Here is an 18,143-nt window from a genome sequence, read left to right as displayed (position 1 = left end):
AAATGTCTTTGACATAACCAGCTGTGAAAATAGTGTGAAAACATGTCAATGAAATTGACCCGGAGGTATTTATAGCCTCGGCCGGTGAAGTCATAGGCGCACCTGCTGCACGAGGCTATAAATAGATGAGCTTCAGCTGGAGTAAACCAGGTCTTTTTGTTTTCAGACCAACTCTGTGTTATGGTGTGTTACAAAGTCTCTGAAAAAAAAAAAAATCTCTCTCTCTCTTTCAAGACTCAACTTGAGATCTTTGTTAGGAGTTAGTTTTCAACATGGCAGTGTGCAGATTTTTCTCTCTCTTTCTCATCTCTGATACAAAGAAACATCCAATCTCAGATCTTCGAGTCTTAAACCGTGAAGCAGTTAAAGTACTCAAGGTCAAGATGTTACAGTGAAGGCGGTCGTGTCGCATATTCAACATTGTGATTGGATTCGGCACGATTGATCCGAAGGACGCATGTATTCGCATATAAAGTCTGCCACGACACAGGAAGTTCCTGAGGTTCGCTCTTGGGGGCAAAAGCTTACCAATTTCGGGTCTTCCATTTGGCTAGCCTTGTAACCGCACGTATACGAAATGTATGGATGTATTACCGGCTCCATTGGGATTCCGGGGCATTAAAATTTTGAATTACAGAGGCGATTGCTAAAATTAGCACAATCACATGAGATGGTGCTTCAACACAGTGTGTTAGCTCATCTAGTTTCTCTAGGGTTGAGACTCAACACCAAGAAAAGGGTTCTTTCTCCTGCCAAGAGAACGACTTATCTAGGGTTTGTTCGGTTTTTGGTCACAAGATGGGCACAACGGTTTCCCGCTTGAATCAAGACCATTCAGTATTCCCTGAGCAAAGTCAGGCTAGACCAAGATCTTACTGATCATCAGCACCAGAGTGTTAGGTCAAATGGCATCAGCATCCACAGGTTTCCCTTTGGGGTTGTTGCACATAAGACCGTTTCAGTTGTGGCTCAAAGCCAGAGGACTTAGGGCCAATCCTCAAGCAAATAAAGTGGCGCGCCATGTGGCTTCGTACACTAACTATGTGGTTCAGACCCCGGTTTTTGCCTTGGGTCCCACTCTAGGCGTACCTTGTCGTCGCAAGTTGCTAACGACGGACGCTTCCCTGACGGGCTGGGGTGCGGCCTTAAGTGGTCGTCCAGCCCAACAGGAATGGGAGGTTCATCAACTCAGTTGGCACATCAACTGCCTCGAGTTGACGGCTGTATTTCTGGCCCTGAAATACTTTCTCCCCCAATTGAGGGGCTGTCATGTCCTAGTGCGGGTGTACAGTACAGCTAAATATCTCATATATAATCACCAGGGGGGTCTGTGCTCACGCTATCAGAATAGCGAGACAGATTTTTCTCCAGGCTCAGAACAAGTTCCTGTCACTCGAGCAGTGTACATTCAAGGGTGGTTGAATGTGGGAGCAGATTTACTGTCCAGACAGAGTTACAGATGGGGGGGTGGAAACTCCACCCAGAAGTATTCAAGCAGATCTGGATCAGATTTTACAGAGCTGACCACAGGGAGTGGACCTCTTCGCCTCTTCTCAGACAGCGCAATGTCCCTGCTTCTCTCTGTCACCCAGCCCCGCTGGGTCTGGATGTGATGGTTCATACATGGCCCAAAATGCGTCTGTATGCCCTCCTTCCAGTCGCTCTGCTCCTGGGAGTTCTAGCCAGGGTTCGCCAACAAGGGTCTTGCTTCTTATCGATAGCGCTGCGTTGGTCGAACAGGGTTTGGTTCTTGGAGATAGTGTCTCTCCTCAACGGCTCGCCTTGGGCGATTCCGGCGAGGAGGGACCTTCTGTCTCAGGCAGAGGGCACGATATTCCATTCCAGGCCTGACCTGTGGAACCTTCATGTTTGGCCCCTGATGGGTACCAACTGAGGGACACAGGGCTTTCGCCTGCAGTTATTGAGACCATCCTAAGTGCTAGAGCTTCCTCCACTCGGAAAGTTTATGCTAATAAATGGGGTGTCTTTGAAAGGTGGTGTATGACACAATGTAGATTCAGTCAACTGCCAGGTTACTTCAGTTCTGGATTTTCTGCAAGAAAAGTTGTCATCAGGCACCTGCCCCTCCACTCTCAGGGTTCATGTGGCCGCTCTTTCGGCTTGCCACGCCTTGGTGGATGGGGTGCCGCTCGGAAGACATCCTCTACTCGCTCGCTTCATTCGTGGGGTAGGCGGTTGAGGCCACCTGTTAGAACCAAGATCCCTTCATGGGACTTAGCTTAAGTCCTCAAGGGTCTGGTTGAGACCCCCTTTGAAACATTAGCTTGCCCCTCCACTCTCAGGGTTTATGTGGCCGCTCTTTTGGCTTGCCATGCCCTGGTGGATGGGGTGTCGCTTGGGAGGCATCTTCTGCCTGCTCACTTTGTTGTGCCAGGCAGTTGTGGCCTCCATTAAGAGCCAAGATCCCTTCATGGGACTTAGTTTTAACCCTAGAGGGTCTGGTTGAGACCCCCTTTGAACCTCTAGAATCAGCGTCTGACAAACTTCTGACTCTAAAGATGGTTTGTCTTATGGCTATAACTTCTCTGAAAAGAATTGGGGACATGCAGGCTCTGTCAATATCTCATCCTGCTTAGACTTTGCCCCAGGTTTGGTGAAAGTGATTTTGCATCCCCACCCTGACTACCTGCCTAAGGTTCCTTTGTCGACTGTACATCCTGTCACTCTTGAAACCTTCTGCCCTCTGCCGTTCACAACGCCGGATCAGGAGAAACTTCATAGACTGTGTCCAGTCCATGCTCTTCAGGCCTACGTCCACCGCACTAGCCAGTGGCGTAAGTCAGAGCAACTGTTTGTTTGCCATGGGGGCCGTAACAGAGGTTCTGCCACCATCAAACAATGTTACATTGGGTCAGGGATGCTACTGCTCTTGCCTATGAGGCGCGCGGTCAAGCTTTGCCTATAGGATTAAGGGCTCACTCCACCAGGGGAGTCGCCTCTTCTACTGCGTTAGCAAGGGGTGCTCCCTTACAAAGTATTTGTGATGCGGCAGGTTGGTCCTCTCCGCACACATTCATAAGACTTTATAGCTTGGATGCTCATGCCACTCCGGGCTCTCATGTCCTTGAGTCGACATCACAGGCTAATGCCTGAGGCTTCTTGCGTTCTTGTGCACACCTACACAACCGTAAGGGGTCCAGGCACCATCAAGCACGGCGGCGTGGGTATTCTCGTTTCCATTTGCATAAGCTTATGCAGCATTGAGTGTAGCTTTTGAAAGGGAACACATGGGGTTACTTGACTGTAACCCTGTTCCCTGATAAACCGGAACGAGATGCTGCATTGCTAGGCCGTGCTGATGATGCTTCAGGACTGGTCTTCAAACAAAGAAGATCTGGTTTGTTCCAGCTGAAGCTCATCTATTTATAGCCTCGTGCAGCAGGTGCGCCTATGACATCACCGACCGAGGCTATTAATACCTCCGGGTCAATTTCATTGACGTGTTTTCACACTATTTTCACAGCTGGTTATGTCAAAGACATTTCCCATTTGCATAAGCTTATGCAGCATCTCGTTCCGCTTTATCAGGTAACAGGGTTACAGTCAAGTAACCCCAAGTGTTTTCACACTTTCATAAAAAGGAGAAATAAACCCAAAATCAAATTTATTGCAGTCTGTCCAAAAAAGATTTTTCCCAAAATCCCACCCACCAAACTTGCCCTGAAGGCAAAAAGTTAATCCAGTCCACAATACATTTGATTTATACAAGAACCTCTGAACAAATTGTAACCTAAAGGTTGCTTTTCTACTCTTGAGGTCCACAATGCCTTGACCACCTTCTTCCTTCGGAAGATACAACACAGCCCTAGGTACCCAGTGCAATTTATTCCAGAAAAAATTTATCATTTTAACTTGTATTTTATCAAGAATCCCAACAGGAGGCTCTGAAACAGATAATCTATGCCATAACGAGGAGGCTACCAGATTGTTTATAATCAGAGCTCTTCCCCTAAAAGACATTTTAGGCAATATCCATTTCCACCTGTCTAATATTCTTTCAACATTTTCACATAAATTCTCCCAATTTTTCTTATTGGTTGATTTATCGCCTAAGAAGATTCCAAGATATTTTAAACCGCACTGTGATCAGCTCATTCCGCCTGGCAAAAGCAATTTTTCCTTCCATTCTCCAACTAAGTATGCTGCACTTTTGGCCAAATTCACTTTTGCAGAAGAAAAATGTCCATAACTATTAACAATATCAGCTAGCTTATTAATATCCTTCTGCCCACTAATCAAAACCATTAAATCATCAGCATAGGCTGACAGTTTTATCGGTGGAAAACGATTATTATATTTAAAACCGTCTAACTCTAATCTGATTTTGTTTAACATTGATTCTAAAGCTATTGAATACAGCATGCCTGATGGGGCACAACCTTGTCTTATGCCTCTTTTAATTTTAAAAGGACTACATAAGCCACCATTGACTTTCAATATACTTTCAATGTCACAATAGAGCACTTTGATCATAGCAATAAACTCAGGTGGGAGACCAAATGCCTTAAGAGTATGCCATAAAAATTGATGTTCCACCCAGTTAAAAGCCTTTTCTTGGTCCAAAGAAATCAGACCAACCTTTTGATCAAAGAGTCTAGTGACTTCCAAAACATCCCTGATTAACGAAATGTCGTCCACTATCGATCTGTTGGGGACACAATAAGACTTTTCTATATGGATGACCTGCCCCAAAACTCCCCTCAATCTGTTGGCCAAAGTTTTCGACAAGATCTTATAGTCGGTGCATAACAAGGACACTGGTCTCCAGTTCTTGACCTCTTTGAGGTCACCTTTCTTTGGGAGCAGAGTTAAAACTGCTCTCCTGCAACTTGTTTGCAGTCGCCCTTCAGACAGACTGCTACTTAACACTGCAAGCAAATCTTCTCCCAGGAATTGCCAATAGGCCTTATAAAATTCCACAGGCAGCCCATCTAAACCTGGTGCTTTGCCATTTTTCATGCTTTGCAGTGCCTTGAAAAGTTCACCTGTTGTCAAAAAATGCACCAGACCAGCACACGACTCCTCAGTCATCTGTGGAAGATCTGCAAGGAAGCTATTGGTTGACTGGTCTGCTCCACATTCACAGGTATACAGCTCCTTATAGAAGCTTACAGCCCTTTTCCGGATGTCAGAGTCCCCAGTCAGATCTTTTCCATCCACAGACCGTAAACATCGGATACTCTTTTTTTGGCCATTTTTCTTTTCCAGACTAAAAAAGAATCGGGACGGGGCATCCATTTCAGAAATGCTTTGAAATCTAGACCTAACTAACGCCCCTTGAGCTCTAGTCTCCAACAAATCAGCTAGTGCAACCCTTTTATCCTTAAGAGTCTGAATTTGGCCTGGAACTCCATGAGCTCCACAAAGCCCCTGGAGCTCCACAATATCCAACTCTAAATTCCTAATACTTTTGAGAGTGTCCCCGGTGACATTAGGAGTATATTGATTACATAGTTTTTGTATATTCAACTTCCCAATATCCCACCATTGCTGTATTGAAGTGAAATTAGGCTTTTGACTTCTCCATCCCATCCAAAAAAAACGAAACAAGCATCCTCGATCAAAGCATTGTTAAAATGCCAATACGCACTCTTTTGTTTAACAGCTTCAATAAACACACAAGTTTCCACCATTGAATGGTCAGAAAAACCAACCGGACAAATAGAACAAGACTTAAAACATTGTACTTGATGTTTAAGACAATAAAAATAATCCAATCGTGCTTATGAAACACAATTGTCTTTTACATGAGCCCAAGTGTATTGCCTATCTTTAGGATGAAAGTTCCTCTAAACATCAGAGGAACATAGAGCTGGCGTACTCGTCAGAGTAAGACGCCGCGCAAACCGACCCCCGCTTCCCAGTATTTTACTGGCAAATGTTCAGTCTCTGGACAATAAACTCTGCGAGCTGAGAGCGCGGATCTCTTTCCAACGAGACACGAGGGACTGCTGCATTATCTGCCTTACAGAAACTTGGATGTCCGCTGAGATTCCAGACTCAGCCATCGAAACCACGGGGTTCTCCGTGCATCGGATGGACAGAGAAAAAGATCTCTCCGGGAAAAGCAAAGGCGGGGGTGTGTGTTTTATGATCAACCGATCCTGGTGTGACCAGAGGAACGTACACTCTATCAAGTCTTTCTGCTCTCCTGATCTGGAATTTCTCATGGTTCTGTGCCGACCATTCTGGCTACCGAGGGAATTCACCGCGGTCATCATCACAGCGGTGTATATTCCCCCACAAGCCGACACAGACCGGGCACTAAAGGAACTGTATAGGTCAGTGAGTGAGCAGGAAACCGCGCATCCTGAGGCTGCGTTTATTGTGACCGGGGACTTTAACAAAGCCAACTTCAAACGCATCGCACCCAAATACCACCAACATGTTAGCATCAACACGCGAGGGAACCATGTTTTAGACCACTGCTACTCCCCCTTCAAGGAGGGTTACAAGTCCCTCCCTCGCCCACCATTCGGCAAATCAGATCACGCGTCCATTCTACTTTTGCCCGCTTACAGGCAGAGACTGAAACAGGAAGCACCAGCCCTCAGAACCATCCAGTGCTGGTCGGACCAATCGGACTCTATGCTACAGGACTGTTTTGATCACGCGGACTGGGAGATGTTCCGGTCGGCCTCTGATGACGACATCGAGGTCTACGCTGATAGCGTAACGTGTTTCATCAGGAAGTGCGTAGATGACGTTGTTCCGACCAAAACAATTCGGCTGTACCCAAACCAGAAGCCGTGGATAAATGGGGATGTTCGCGCGGCACTCAATGCGCGGTCCCTCACCTTTAACTCCGGTAATGCGGAGGAGCATAAACAAGCAAGTTATGCCCTCCGGAAAACAATCAAAGCAGCAAAACGCCAGTACAGGGACAAGATTGAAGGACAGTTCAACACCACCGACTCCAGAAGCATGTGGCGGGGAATTAACATCATCACAGACTATAAAAGGAACTCAAACTCCACCGTGAACACCGCTGCCTCTCTCCCGGACGAGCTCAACACCTTTTATGCTCGCTTTGAGGGAACAAACACCGCCCTCGCGGAGAGAGAGCTCGCGGCTGAAGATACAGAGGTTAGTGCACTCTCCGTATCTGAAGCGGATGTAACCCGATCCTTCCGGCGGGTGAACGTCCGTAAAGCTGCGGGTCCAGACGGGGTTCCCGGCCGCGTCATCAGAGCGTGCGCGCGCCAACTGGCTGGAGTTTTCACGGACATTTTCAACCTGTCCCTCTCCCTGTCTGTGGTCCCCACATGCTTCAAAACGTCCACCATTGTTCCTGTACCTAAGCAGTCAAAAACACTCTGCTTAAACGACTGGCGTCCTGTTGCTCTGACCCCCATCATCAGCAAATGCTTTGAGAGACTAGTCAGAGACCACATCTGCTCTGTTCTCCCCCCCTCACTGGACCCACTGCAGTTTGCATACCGCAAAAACCGCTCCACTGATGATGCCATTTCATCAACAATTCACACTGCTCTCTCCCACCTGGAAAAGAGGAACACATATGTGAGAATGCTGTTTGTAGACTACAGCTCAGCATTCAACACCATTGTGCCCTCCATACTTGACATGAAACTCCGGGCTCTCGGCTTAAACAGCCTGTTATGCAGCTGGATCCTGGACTTCCTGTCAAACAGACGCCAGGTGGTCAGAATGGGCAGTAACATCTCCTCACCACTGACTCTCAACACTGGAGCCCCTCAGGGCTGTGTTCTCAGCCCACTCCTGTACTCCTTGTACACACATGACTGTGTGGCAACCCACAGCTCCAACACCATCATCAAGTTTGCTGACGATACGACGGTGGTAGGTCTCATCACTGACAATGATGAAACGGCCTACAGAGAGGAGGTGCACACTCTGACACGGTGGTGTCAGGAGCACAACCTCTCCCTCAACGTCAGCAAGACCAAGGAGCTGGTGGTCGACTTCAGGAGGAATGAGAGAGAACACCGCCCCATCACCATCGATGGAGCACCGGTGGAGAGAGTCAGCAGCTTCAAGTTCCTCGGTGTCCACATCACAGAGGAACTCTCATGGTCCGTCCACTCCGAGGCCGTTGTGAAGAAGGCTCATCAGCGCCTTTTCTTTCTGCGACGGCTGAGGAGGTTTGGAATGAGCCGCCACATCCTCACACGGTTCTACAGCAGCACCATAGAGAGCCTGCTGACTGGCTGCATCACCACCTGGTACGGCAACAGTACCGCCCGCAGCCGCAAAGCCCTGCAAAGGGTAGTGCGCACGGCCAGCTGCATCATCGGAGGTGAGCTTCCCTCCCTCCAGGACATTTACGCCAGGCGATGTGTGAAGAGAGCTCAGAGGATCATCAGAGACTCTAGCCACCCGAGCCATGGGCTGCTCTCACTGCTGCCATCAGGCAGACGGTACCGCAGCATCAGAACACGCACCAGCCGACTCCAGAACAGCTTCTTCCCACAAACAATCAGACTCCTTAACTCTTGACCCATCAGGATCATAACACACACTGGACAGAATATCACTCAGCACAACCCACTGTAGATACACACACATTATATACACATTTATTATAATTTATTATTTATCATTTATCATATAGCACCTATTGTACATTGGATCTCTACTGTGAATAATAATGGATACTGTACATTGTATATTATTATTATTATAGCTTAATGTATACTGTTTAATGTATGTTTAGTGTATATTGTTTAAAGTATATGTATATTGTAAGTATGTGTATATTGGTTAAAGCTGTGAGAACTACACTCACATTGTGTAAATTATTTATTGTAGTGTTTTACTGTGCTGTGAGTAATTGTGGGCGCATCAGATGTGTAATCTGATGCTGCTTTAAATGTTGTACATGTCATGACTGCTATGTTGCTCGGAACTGCACCAAGAATTTCACCTGCTGTTGCACTTGTGTACATGGCTGTGTGACAATAAAGTGATTTGATTTGATTTGATTTGACATCATAAAGTTGGCATGATTTAATGATGTTTAACAATTTACGTCTTGAAGCCATATGTGGTTCAACATGATTTCTATCAATATCACAACATGTACAATTAAAGTCACCAGCAAGAATAAAAGTATTTTCCATATCACACTGTGTAAGATTCTCACACAAGGTTTCAAAAAACAACATTCTTTCAACAGGTTTAACAGGCGCATAGACATTAATTAGTTCCATTGTGACATTTTCAAACCTTGCTATTAGCTTAAGAACTCTACCTTCTATTATTTATATTAGTTATTTCAAAACTATCACAAGACATTGGCAAAAAAGTTTTTGAAAACAAAACTGCTACCCCAGAACTAAGAGAAGTCTTATGACTAAAAAAGATATTTCCCTCCCAATCCGTCAGCCATTCTAATTCATTTTCTTTTGTACTATGGGTCTCTTGTAAAAACATTATATCCATTTTCTTCATTTTGATTAAGTCATAGAGCTGCATCCGTTTTTTAGCATCCCTCATCCCATTAACATTTAGGGAGGCGATTTTAAAAGTGCTCATTATGAGGGAAGAGAGCAGCAATACAAGCAAACAAAAAACTATGGCATTATTCATGTGACTCATTACACTTTGTCTGGGTGTGTGCTTTTTGCACAATTTTCTTTAATCTATACACCTCTGGATTCGATAAACACTCATCATCACCCTTTTGTTTCATTAGACTTTTTGCTGAGCTAATAAACAATGGTAGATCCGGAAAAAAATCTATCACTTCAACATTTCTCATTCCTTTTGTACTTTGTAAGAAATTCTTCATCTGTTCTAAAGTGTAGCCCCTGCAAGCTTGGCTCCCATTATCTTCCACAGATGCCTCAGAGCCATCTTGCTAACTTCCTGAATCAGGTGCATCAGATATGCACTTAGTTTTCCCTTCCTGCATCTTTTTCTTTGCTTTATCCGCTACTTCACAATAATCAGATTTTCTTTTTACTGTTGGCACTTTAAAAATGTTCTCCTCTTCGTTAAAGATTCCATTCTCTACCTCGTCAAGTTCAATATCCATTATCTCATCGCTTCCCCGGTTTGACTTACCTCCACTATCCTCTTATTCCACATGTACTACATTCGTTTCTGCTCTTTCGTCAGCTTGCCTATCCTTTTCCCCATTCATTTCTTGTTCTAAGTTTTGACTTTGAGGTCCATTCTCATCTGCATCAGCAGCAGAACGGTCTTTTTCAGGGCACGAACGTGCTAAATGCCCTTCCTTTCCACATCCAAAGCACTTCATGTTTTCTTTTGTAGCAAAAATGACATAATCAAAGCCATCAACCCTGAACTTGAAAACAACATTTATCTCCTCAATATCTGCTCTCAATAACATGTAAACAAACCGACAGAAAGAAACCACATGCTTTAACAGGGGGGACTTGCAACCAATCTGGATTTTTTTTATTGCCGACACTAACTGTCCATATCTAGACAGTTCGCGTTGCAATACTTCATCACTAATGAACGGAGGTACATTAGACAGCAAAACTTTCCTTGCTGGATGAACAAGTGGAAAAACCTTAATGAAACGTTCATTGAGTACTATACCACTTTCTACAATGTCGTTAACTTTTTCAATTTTGTCCAAAAACAAAACAACCGCTCCGTTCATCCTAGATGCTGATCGAATACTATCGTGACCCACTATCTCTCCAAACGCTAACACAGCCTCCTCGACTGAACACTCAGCGCCGATCTCTTGCGGCTACACGATGACGCCTCGGATCTACTCAGCGTAGATGATTACATCAACACACAGGCCCTTTGTTTAAGTATGATTTGATTATAAAAGTCACGAGGGCTGTGAGGTGTTCAAACTTTGGCCCTCCTGCCAGATGAATGATTGAATCATTACTGTTACACATGTAAAACAGGTCAAAAGGTATAACGTTGGACGCTGCTACCATAAGACCCAGCACATCAGCCTGGTACGCCTGCAGCACACCCATAGTATGAAGGCATGCTGCAGCCTGACCAGCAGCTGAAGATGCTTTGCCTATCAAATCTGATGTTGTATGTACTGGCTTGGTGGGCAATTTAAGGGCCTTTAGGGACGATGCTGACTGAGGGGAAAGGTAGCTCACAAGCGTATCTTCTACTTTAGGCATCGCCCCATTACGTGTTCATTTTTGCCAACTACAGATGAGTAGTGTGTGGATTGTGTATTGTAAAGTAAAAAGTAAAATTGTGTAAAGATCTACATGGAAAATGTGCCGCATAGTGGACAATTTCTGCCACCTGTTGGTAGACAAACACATTTACAATGTCATGTCCATTATAATCAGTAGATGGCTGCATTAGGACCACTCATTAGCTCATTTGCCATAATTATTTTCACAGATTATTAACTTACTATTATAGCAAACTTTATTACTTTTATTGTTCTGAGATATGATGTCAAGTAGAGGTAAAGTCACAAAGTCTCATGCCATTTAGATGAAGGGAACTTTTTTTTCATTAAGTGCAGACCTCAACAGCCTAGAAGGGTTAATTATTTAACTACTGTGATTACTTACAATACAAAACAAATAAATTAACAATTTAATTATTAATATGATGTAATACATTATTTAAATAACACATTGAATAGCTTACTTTAAAAACAATATATTTTTTTTTTCTTTAACAGTAGAAGCTGCTGAACGTATTCCGCCAATACACACTTGTTTTTGTGCACTGAGCTATGTTGACATTGGCCTGTCAGAGGATTTGTAAAGTCCATTGCAATGGTTATCACTGTCAATCATAAAAAAAAATTCAGGAGGGACTCTCTGAAGAATTTAGAGGATTCACTCCTGTAATTAAAGCTGGTTGTCTGCTTGACAAACAAAAGTTTTCTTTAAATTCTTTACATTCTGTTCTTTGAGTTATTTCCTGAGCCGTGAGCTTCACTACAAACACTGTTGCTGACACTAACAGGGAATGTTAATCTTCTCTAACTCATTTAACCAGTAAATTATCACATGGTACCAGAACAGAAACAACTGAAGACATAAAAACACATTTAAAACTCACCAACCAGACGCCACAAACAGAGCAAAAGTAATTTGAGAAACATTTTCTTCATCGGTTCACTGAAAAGCCCACGATAGTGACTCTTAAAATGTCGGATTGATTTGAAATACGACTGAACTATGATATTTATCTGGTTGTGTGTGAATCCTCCCCCAACCACAGTTTCCACTCACACATCCGTCTCCTTTAACATCCTGAGGATCAACAAGCTTTTGCTGAAGTTACATTTTACAACACAGATTGCTTTAAAAGCAGCTTTACAGTGATAATAGGACATTATTTTGTTTTAGATGAAAAGCTAAAGTAAGTTTTTGATTGATTCATTTCTGTTGTAAAAACTGATTAGCTATTTAATTTGGCGGCATGTAAACAACACCATCCTCAACTAAAACAGAAAACTCCCAATGCATTCCGGACCCCATCCGCACCGCAACAGCACCTGGTGGCTGGAGAATGAAACCACAAAATAGGTTTGAAATAGTTTTGAAACTATACCATCATGGTCCCTGCGCAAACCCCAAAAAAGACGTGTCTGTAAAAAAAAAAAAAACGGCGACAGAATGTACATAAGCATTACGTGTTCAGCCTATAGGCAGGCGTGTTTGAATACGTATGTGTGCATATGTGTTTTTATCTGTACAGAGGGGAAGGGAAGGAAGCCTTCAGAGGGGAGAGTCTAGTTGACACGTCTCTGCCGACACTTCAGGGCTGTGTTGTGGTCGTGTCTCGGCGCAGGTCCACCATCTGTTCTGGATCCGGCTAACTATAGTAAACCTCGGGATAAAAAGATAGACTAACATTAGCGTAGATACCATTCTTTTTATGATGTAACAAGTATATCAGGTGTTATGGGAAGTGTTCCCGGATCCGGCTGACCTAGTTAATGCAGCCTAACAATCATTTTAACTGATCTGAATAATATAAATTGATAATGTTCTATGTGTATGCCAGAGTAAAGAGATGTGTTTTAGTCTAGATTTAAACTGACAGAGTTTGTCTGCTTCCCTAACAATGCTAGGAAGACTGTTCCAGAGTTTAGGCGCTAAATAGGAAAAGAATCGACCACCTGCAGTTGATTTTGATATTCTAGGTATTATAAACTGGTCAGAGTTTTGAGACCGCAGTAGACGTGATGGAGTATAATGTGTTAAGAGCTCGCTCAAGTACTAAACCATTTAGAGCTTTGTAAGTAATTAGCAAGATTTTAAAATGTATGTGATATTTAATAGGAAGCCAGTGCAGTGTTGACAGAACCGGGCTAATATGGTCACACTTCCTGGTTCTAGTAAGAACTCGAGCTGCTGCTTTTTGGACCAGCTTCAGTTTGTTTATTAAGCAAGCCGGGCAACCACCCAATAGAGCAGTACAATAATCTAGACTTGAGGTCATGAACGCATGAACTAACTGTTGTAGTGGACAGCACATTCCAGGGCCCAGTTTATGGCCGGGCCACTCTCTGTCCATAACAGTGGACAAAGGTTTGCTACATTTTGATTGGATCTTGGTGGACTTACACAAACAAACTGTCCAACGCCATCAGATAAAGATGCTAGGACAACAGCCAGACCTCTTAGAGGCCAAAAAGATCAGCTCTAGTACCAAGCCCAGGAAGGACAGGACATCTTATTGGTCCACATGCAGTTTCTGCCCTTCACCCTGTAACAGATTGAAATATCTGTACCAGTTTTTTTCCCTCTCACATCCAAGAATGGAATGGTGTAGTAATACTACAAGGCATTAGAGGGCGCTATATAGGCTCACCTGTTTGGCATATGACGTGATAGCTGTCATAAAGAAGTAGGTCAGTTTGGGGTAGTGGGAACACATGTTTCTTGGTGGCTACCTCAGAATCGGTACAGCAGGACTCATTGAGAAACCGTTTGGTTTTAAGCTCAATGTCGGAACTGTTATTTTATTCCCGTCTTGCGGTGAGTTTGGATGCAAGCATAAGAGGCTGTGTTCAATGGGATGCTGTGCAGGGTGGATTTGTTTTTGTTTGTTTTCTCAGTCAATATGGACAATGTCAAAGATGGTGTTTCAACGCACTCAATGTTTTTCTTCAGCACAACATATTTCAATGCACTCAATGTTTTTCTTCAGGTTGTATAACTCAACATAACACGGGACAGAGTTTCATCGCAGATAAGAACTATAAGATTATTTGTTTTTGTTTTTTTGTTTTGATATTACTTTATTTGGATTCTCTATTCTAAATAGATTATATAATTTGTTATTTCAAAGCGCCAGCATTGGGAGAATAAAACACTAAAAAAGAAATAAAACGGAAGATTTTTTGCTGAAGTTCACTAAAAAAGGTATCTTTGATCTATGTGCTAAACCCTCATTAGTAGCTTATCGATTAGCAAAAAGAGAAAAGTTACAACCCAAATCCCTAGTGTCCTGGTCTATGACTGCCATAAAAATTCCCCAGGATCTTAGCAGTAGTGGGTGAAAAAAAGACCACAATGATACATCCAAATCCAGTCATAACTATGCTTGGAAACCTTAAGACTGATGTAAACTTCACACATCCATTTCATACTTATTCAGAGAAATAAGTTTTCTCAGTGACAGCTATTTGTAATGCAACATCTTACACAGAATCAGCTGTTAATGAACAAATGAATGAACAGTTCAATCTTTTCCCATCATGTTTGGTTTCTATTTGTATAGAATATTGCCAAGGGTATTCTGATGGTGGTTTGGAAAGTGAGAAATGCATTGGTAAACTTTAAAGACTTATAACTGTGTACAGTATGCAAATGAGTTCCACAGGAGAAAGGAGGATGGGCCCCCTCTGATGCCAGCAGCCAATCGCAACACTGGAATGGAGAAGCGCCAAATTGCGATCTCCTCCTATTCGGAAAAGGATAAAGGTACCCTTTCAACTGACACACCTTGTTCTGAGTTTCTCCTTGAGAGAGACAAACAGTTCACCAAGTTCTGAGTCTGTCCGGCGAGGATGAGCCTTTGACAGAGCAACCACGTTCTGAGTCTCCCCAGCAAGGATGAGACTGTAACAGTTCACCAAGTTATGAGTCTCCCCGCGAGGATGAGATTGTAACAGATCAACCAAGTTCTGAGCCTCTGGTTCATCCAGAGAGACAACAAAAGATCCAAGGATTTGAATCTACAGCTTGTGAGGCAGCAACAGATACGACCATGTTCTGAGCCTCCAGCCTGTGAGGAAAGAGACATTAACAACCACTACGTTCAGAGTTTTAGTCCAGCGAGACGACTACAGCACATCCCAAGTCTCCATGCCAGAGAGTCCAAAGCGGATTGACCAAGTCCTGAGTGTCTGACCCACAGAGTCAGAAGACACACAGAGACATTTACAACAAGGTTAAGCTCAGGAGAGCAAAACCTTCACTTCGAGGTTCCTTCATCTGCGTGTTCCAGATTAAGGACCTTCTGCACCTACTTCAGGGCCTCATCTGTGTGTTCCAGATTTTAGGACCCTTTGGTGCTCCAGGAGATCAGCATCCCACAGATCTTCGTGTTCAAGACTGTTGAAATGGATTCCAGCTCCTTTCCCACTGCATTGTCACCCAGCACAACCAGTGGATGAAGTCACCTCCATCGGACTGCTTACTCAACCAAGTGGAACGTAAATATCACTTAACCAAACCTCTTTCCAGAAACCTTGGCATTGTTGTACAGTATATGATTTTCTAATTTACATTAGAGGTAATTTATCTGATGCTACTTAATAACAAATAATCTTTCGTTTATTTTCTTTATGCATAATAAGGTTCTTCACCTTATTTTCAGAGAAACAACATTTTATCTTTCCATTAGAAAACGCAACTCTTCCATAGCCACACTCAACTTAATCACATGTATTTTATGCATCTTATGCACTATATTGCTTTATCATTCATTGTATTCATTTAGTAGTTGTGTTAGTTATTCTTGTTTATCTTTTGTTAATAAAATCTATTTTATTACAACTGTGTCTTACTTGTGCTGATAATACAGAAGAGGCTCTACAAGTTAGAAATCTCACCAATCTTTCAGATAAATCAGCTGACCAACTCTCCCCACTTTACATTCAATCTAAAATGATTGAGCCGCCTCCTGTTTGGAGTGTTCTCATACAGCCAAGGTAAAAGACCTTGACTAGTGTCCCAAACTAAGAGAGGGGGAAGGTGGTTATCTGATGTACTCATAACCACACCTTAAGTGACGTGTGATCCAAAATCACAACATCAGCGGTGACGTGAGTACCAATCACTACCTTACTTAACGTCCTTGGATGGACGAAGGTAAAATCACTACATAATTGGCGTCCCTGGCTGGGCCCAAAAGTGAAATTATTACACTGTTCAGCATTTTGCATTGAAACATGTGCCGTAATTTAGACATATTTTTAAGATGGAAAAAGGCAGTTTTACAGATGCTAGAAACTAACTGTCCTAGCTGACGACGAGGACTTGACAGAGCAGCCATCAAGTGTTAGACAGTATTCTATGTTAGTACGTGCAGAGGTTTTTTGTCCAATAATTAACATTTTTTTTTCTGAATTAAGTTGCAGGAAATGACCAGTCATCATTTTTTTTACATCAGCTATGCATTCATAGTTAATCTTGTGAATTGGTAAGTTTTGTCAGGGCGTGAAGAAATATAGAGCTGATTATCGTCGGCATAACAATGAAAACTAACGGCATGCTTCCTAATGATATCTCCCAGTGGTAGCATGTACAGGGTGAAAAGCAACAGTCCTAGCACTGAGCCTTGCGGTACGCCATACTCCATACAACTTTTGATTGTGTGACATCTTTTCATTTACTGCTACAAACTGATACGGTCAGATAAGTATGATTTAAACCATGCCAATGCAATTCCATTAATGCCAACATAATTTTTGAGCCTATTCAAAAGAATGTTGTGGTTGATAGTATTGAATGCAGCGCTAAGATCGAGTAACACTAATAGAGAAATACAACCACTAAATCCTGACTGGAAATCCTCACAGATACCATTTCTTTCTAAAAAGGAGCATAGTTGTGAAGACACTGCCTTTTTTTTGACAGAAAGGGTTTTGAGATTTGAGATTGACTAATTCTGTAGGATCAAGTTGCGTTTTTTAATAAGAGGTTTAATAATAGCCAACTTAAAAGTTTTCGGTACATATCCTAATGACAAAGATGAATTAATGATATTAAGAAGAGGATCTATGACCTCTGGAAGCATCTCTTTTAATAGCCTAGTTGGTATAGGGTCGAGCATACATGTTGTTGATTTTGATGATTTAACCAGTTTAGCCAATTTTTCTTCTCCTATAGCAGTGAATGAGTGTAATTTTTCCTCAGTGACACTACAATGCTCAGTCTGATGTGATACTGTAAAAGACGTCTGCATTGTTATAATTTTCTTCCTAATATTATCAATCTTGCACTTAAAGAAGTTAATAAAGTCATTACAGCTGTGCTGTTTGCTGGCCACTGTATCAAATAAATACCTAGGGTTGTGTTTGTTTTCTTCTAAAAGTGTCGAGAAATAAACAGATCTAGCAGTTTTTACGTTTTTTCTGTATGCGATCATGCTCACTTTCTACGAAATGCGAAAAACCTCCAGTTTTGTTTTCTTCCAGCTGCGCTCCATTTTTCTGGCTGCTATTTTAAGGGTCCGAGTGTGCTCGTTGTACCACGGCGGTGGACTATTTTCTTTAATCTCCTTTAAGCACAGAGGAGAAACTGTGTCTAAAGTGCTGGAAAAGAGAGAGTCAATAGTTTCTGTTGCAACATCGAGTTATTGAATGAAAACTAATAGCAGAAGAATGAAATATTGGATTAGATATCTGGATCTACTGGTGTGTTTAGTGTTGTGAGCTGTCAATCATATCTGACCTCTGACCTGTGACTCTTATTTGACTATTGATGGATTCACTTTATTTTAGTATAAAGATGTTTTGTGTGGAGTGGAAGATTGTGAGTTTTTTATTAGCAGGAGAGAAAATGAAGAAACGCTTCACCCACAAACTACTGACACGCACAGAGACGACAAACATCCTGCAGATGCAGTTTATCCACCAGACAGATCAAACCAGACACACAGATGAACAGATAAAACTAAAATATATATATATAAATATATATTTA

At 42.7% G+C, this 18,143-nt stretch overlaps 1 protein-coding gene across 1 annotated transcript in view; it reads right to left on the bottom strand.

Annotated features, from left to right (window-relative positions):
* Positions 1 to 13,125, bottom strand: part of LOC307141672 (uncharacterized protein) — a 50,702-nt gene extending 37,577 nt beyond the window's left edge. The window contains exon 1 of the mRNA XM_079842051.1: positions 12,680 to 13,125. The gene's annotated coding sequence lies outside the window, so the exon portion shown is untranslated. The remainder of the gene's footprint in view (positions 1 to 12,679) is intronic.
* Between the last annotated feature and the right edge of the window lie 5,018 nt (positions 13,126 to 18,143).

Source organism: Gobio gobio (genome assembly GCF_949357685.1).
Source record: "Gobio gobio genome assembly, chromosome: 18".
NCBI classification, from domain to species: domain Eukaryota; kingdom Metazoa; phylum Chordata; class Actinopteri; order Cypriniformes; family Gobionidae; genus Gobio; species Gobio gobio.
Note: the sequence above shows the minus strand (reverse complement) of the source record. Positions and strands in the feature narration are given on the sequence as shown.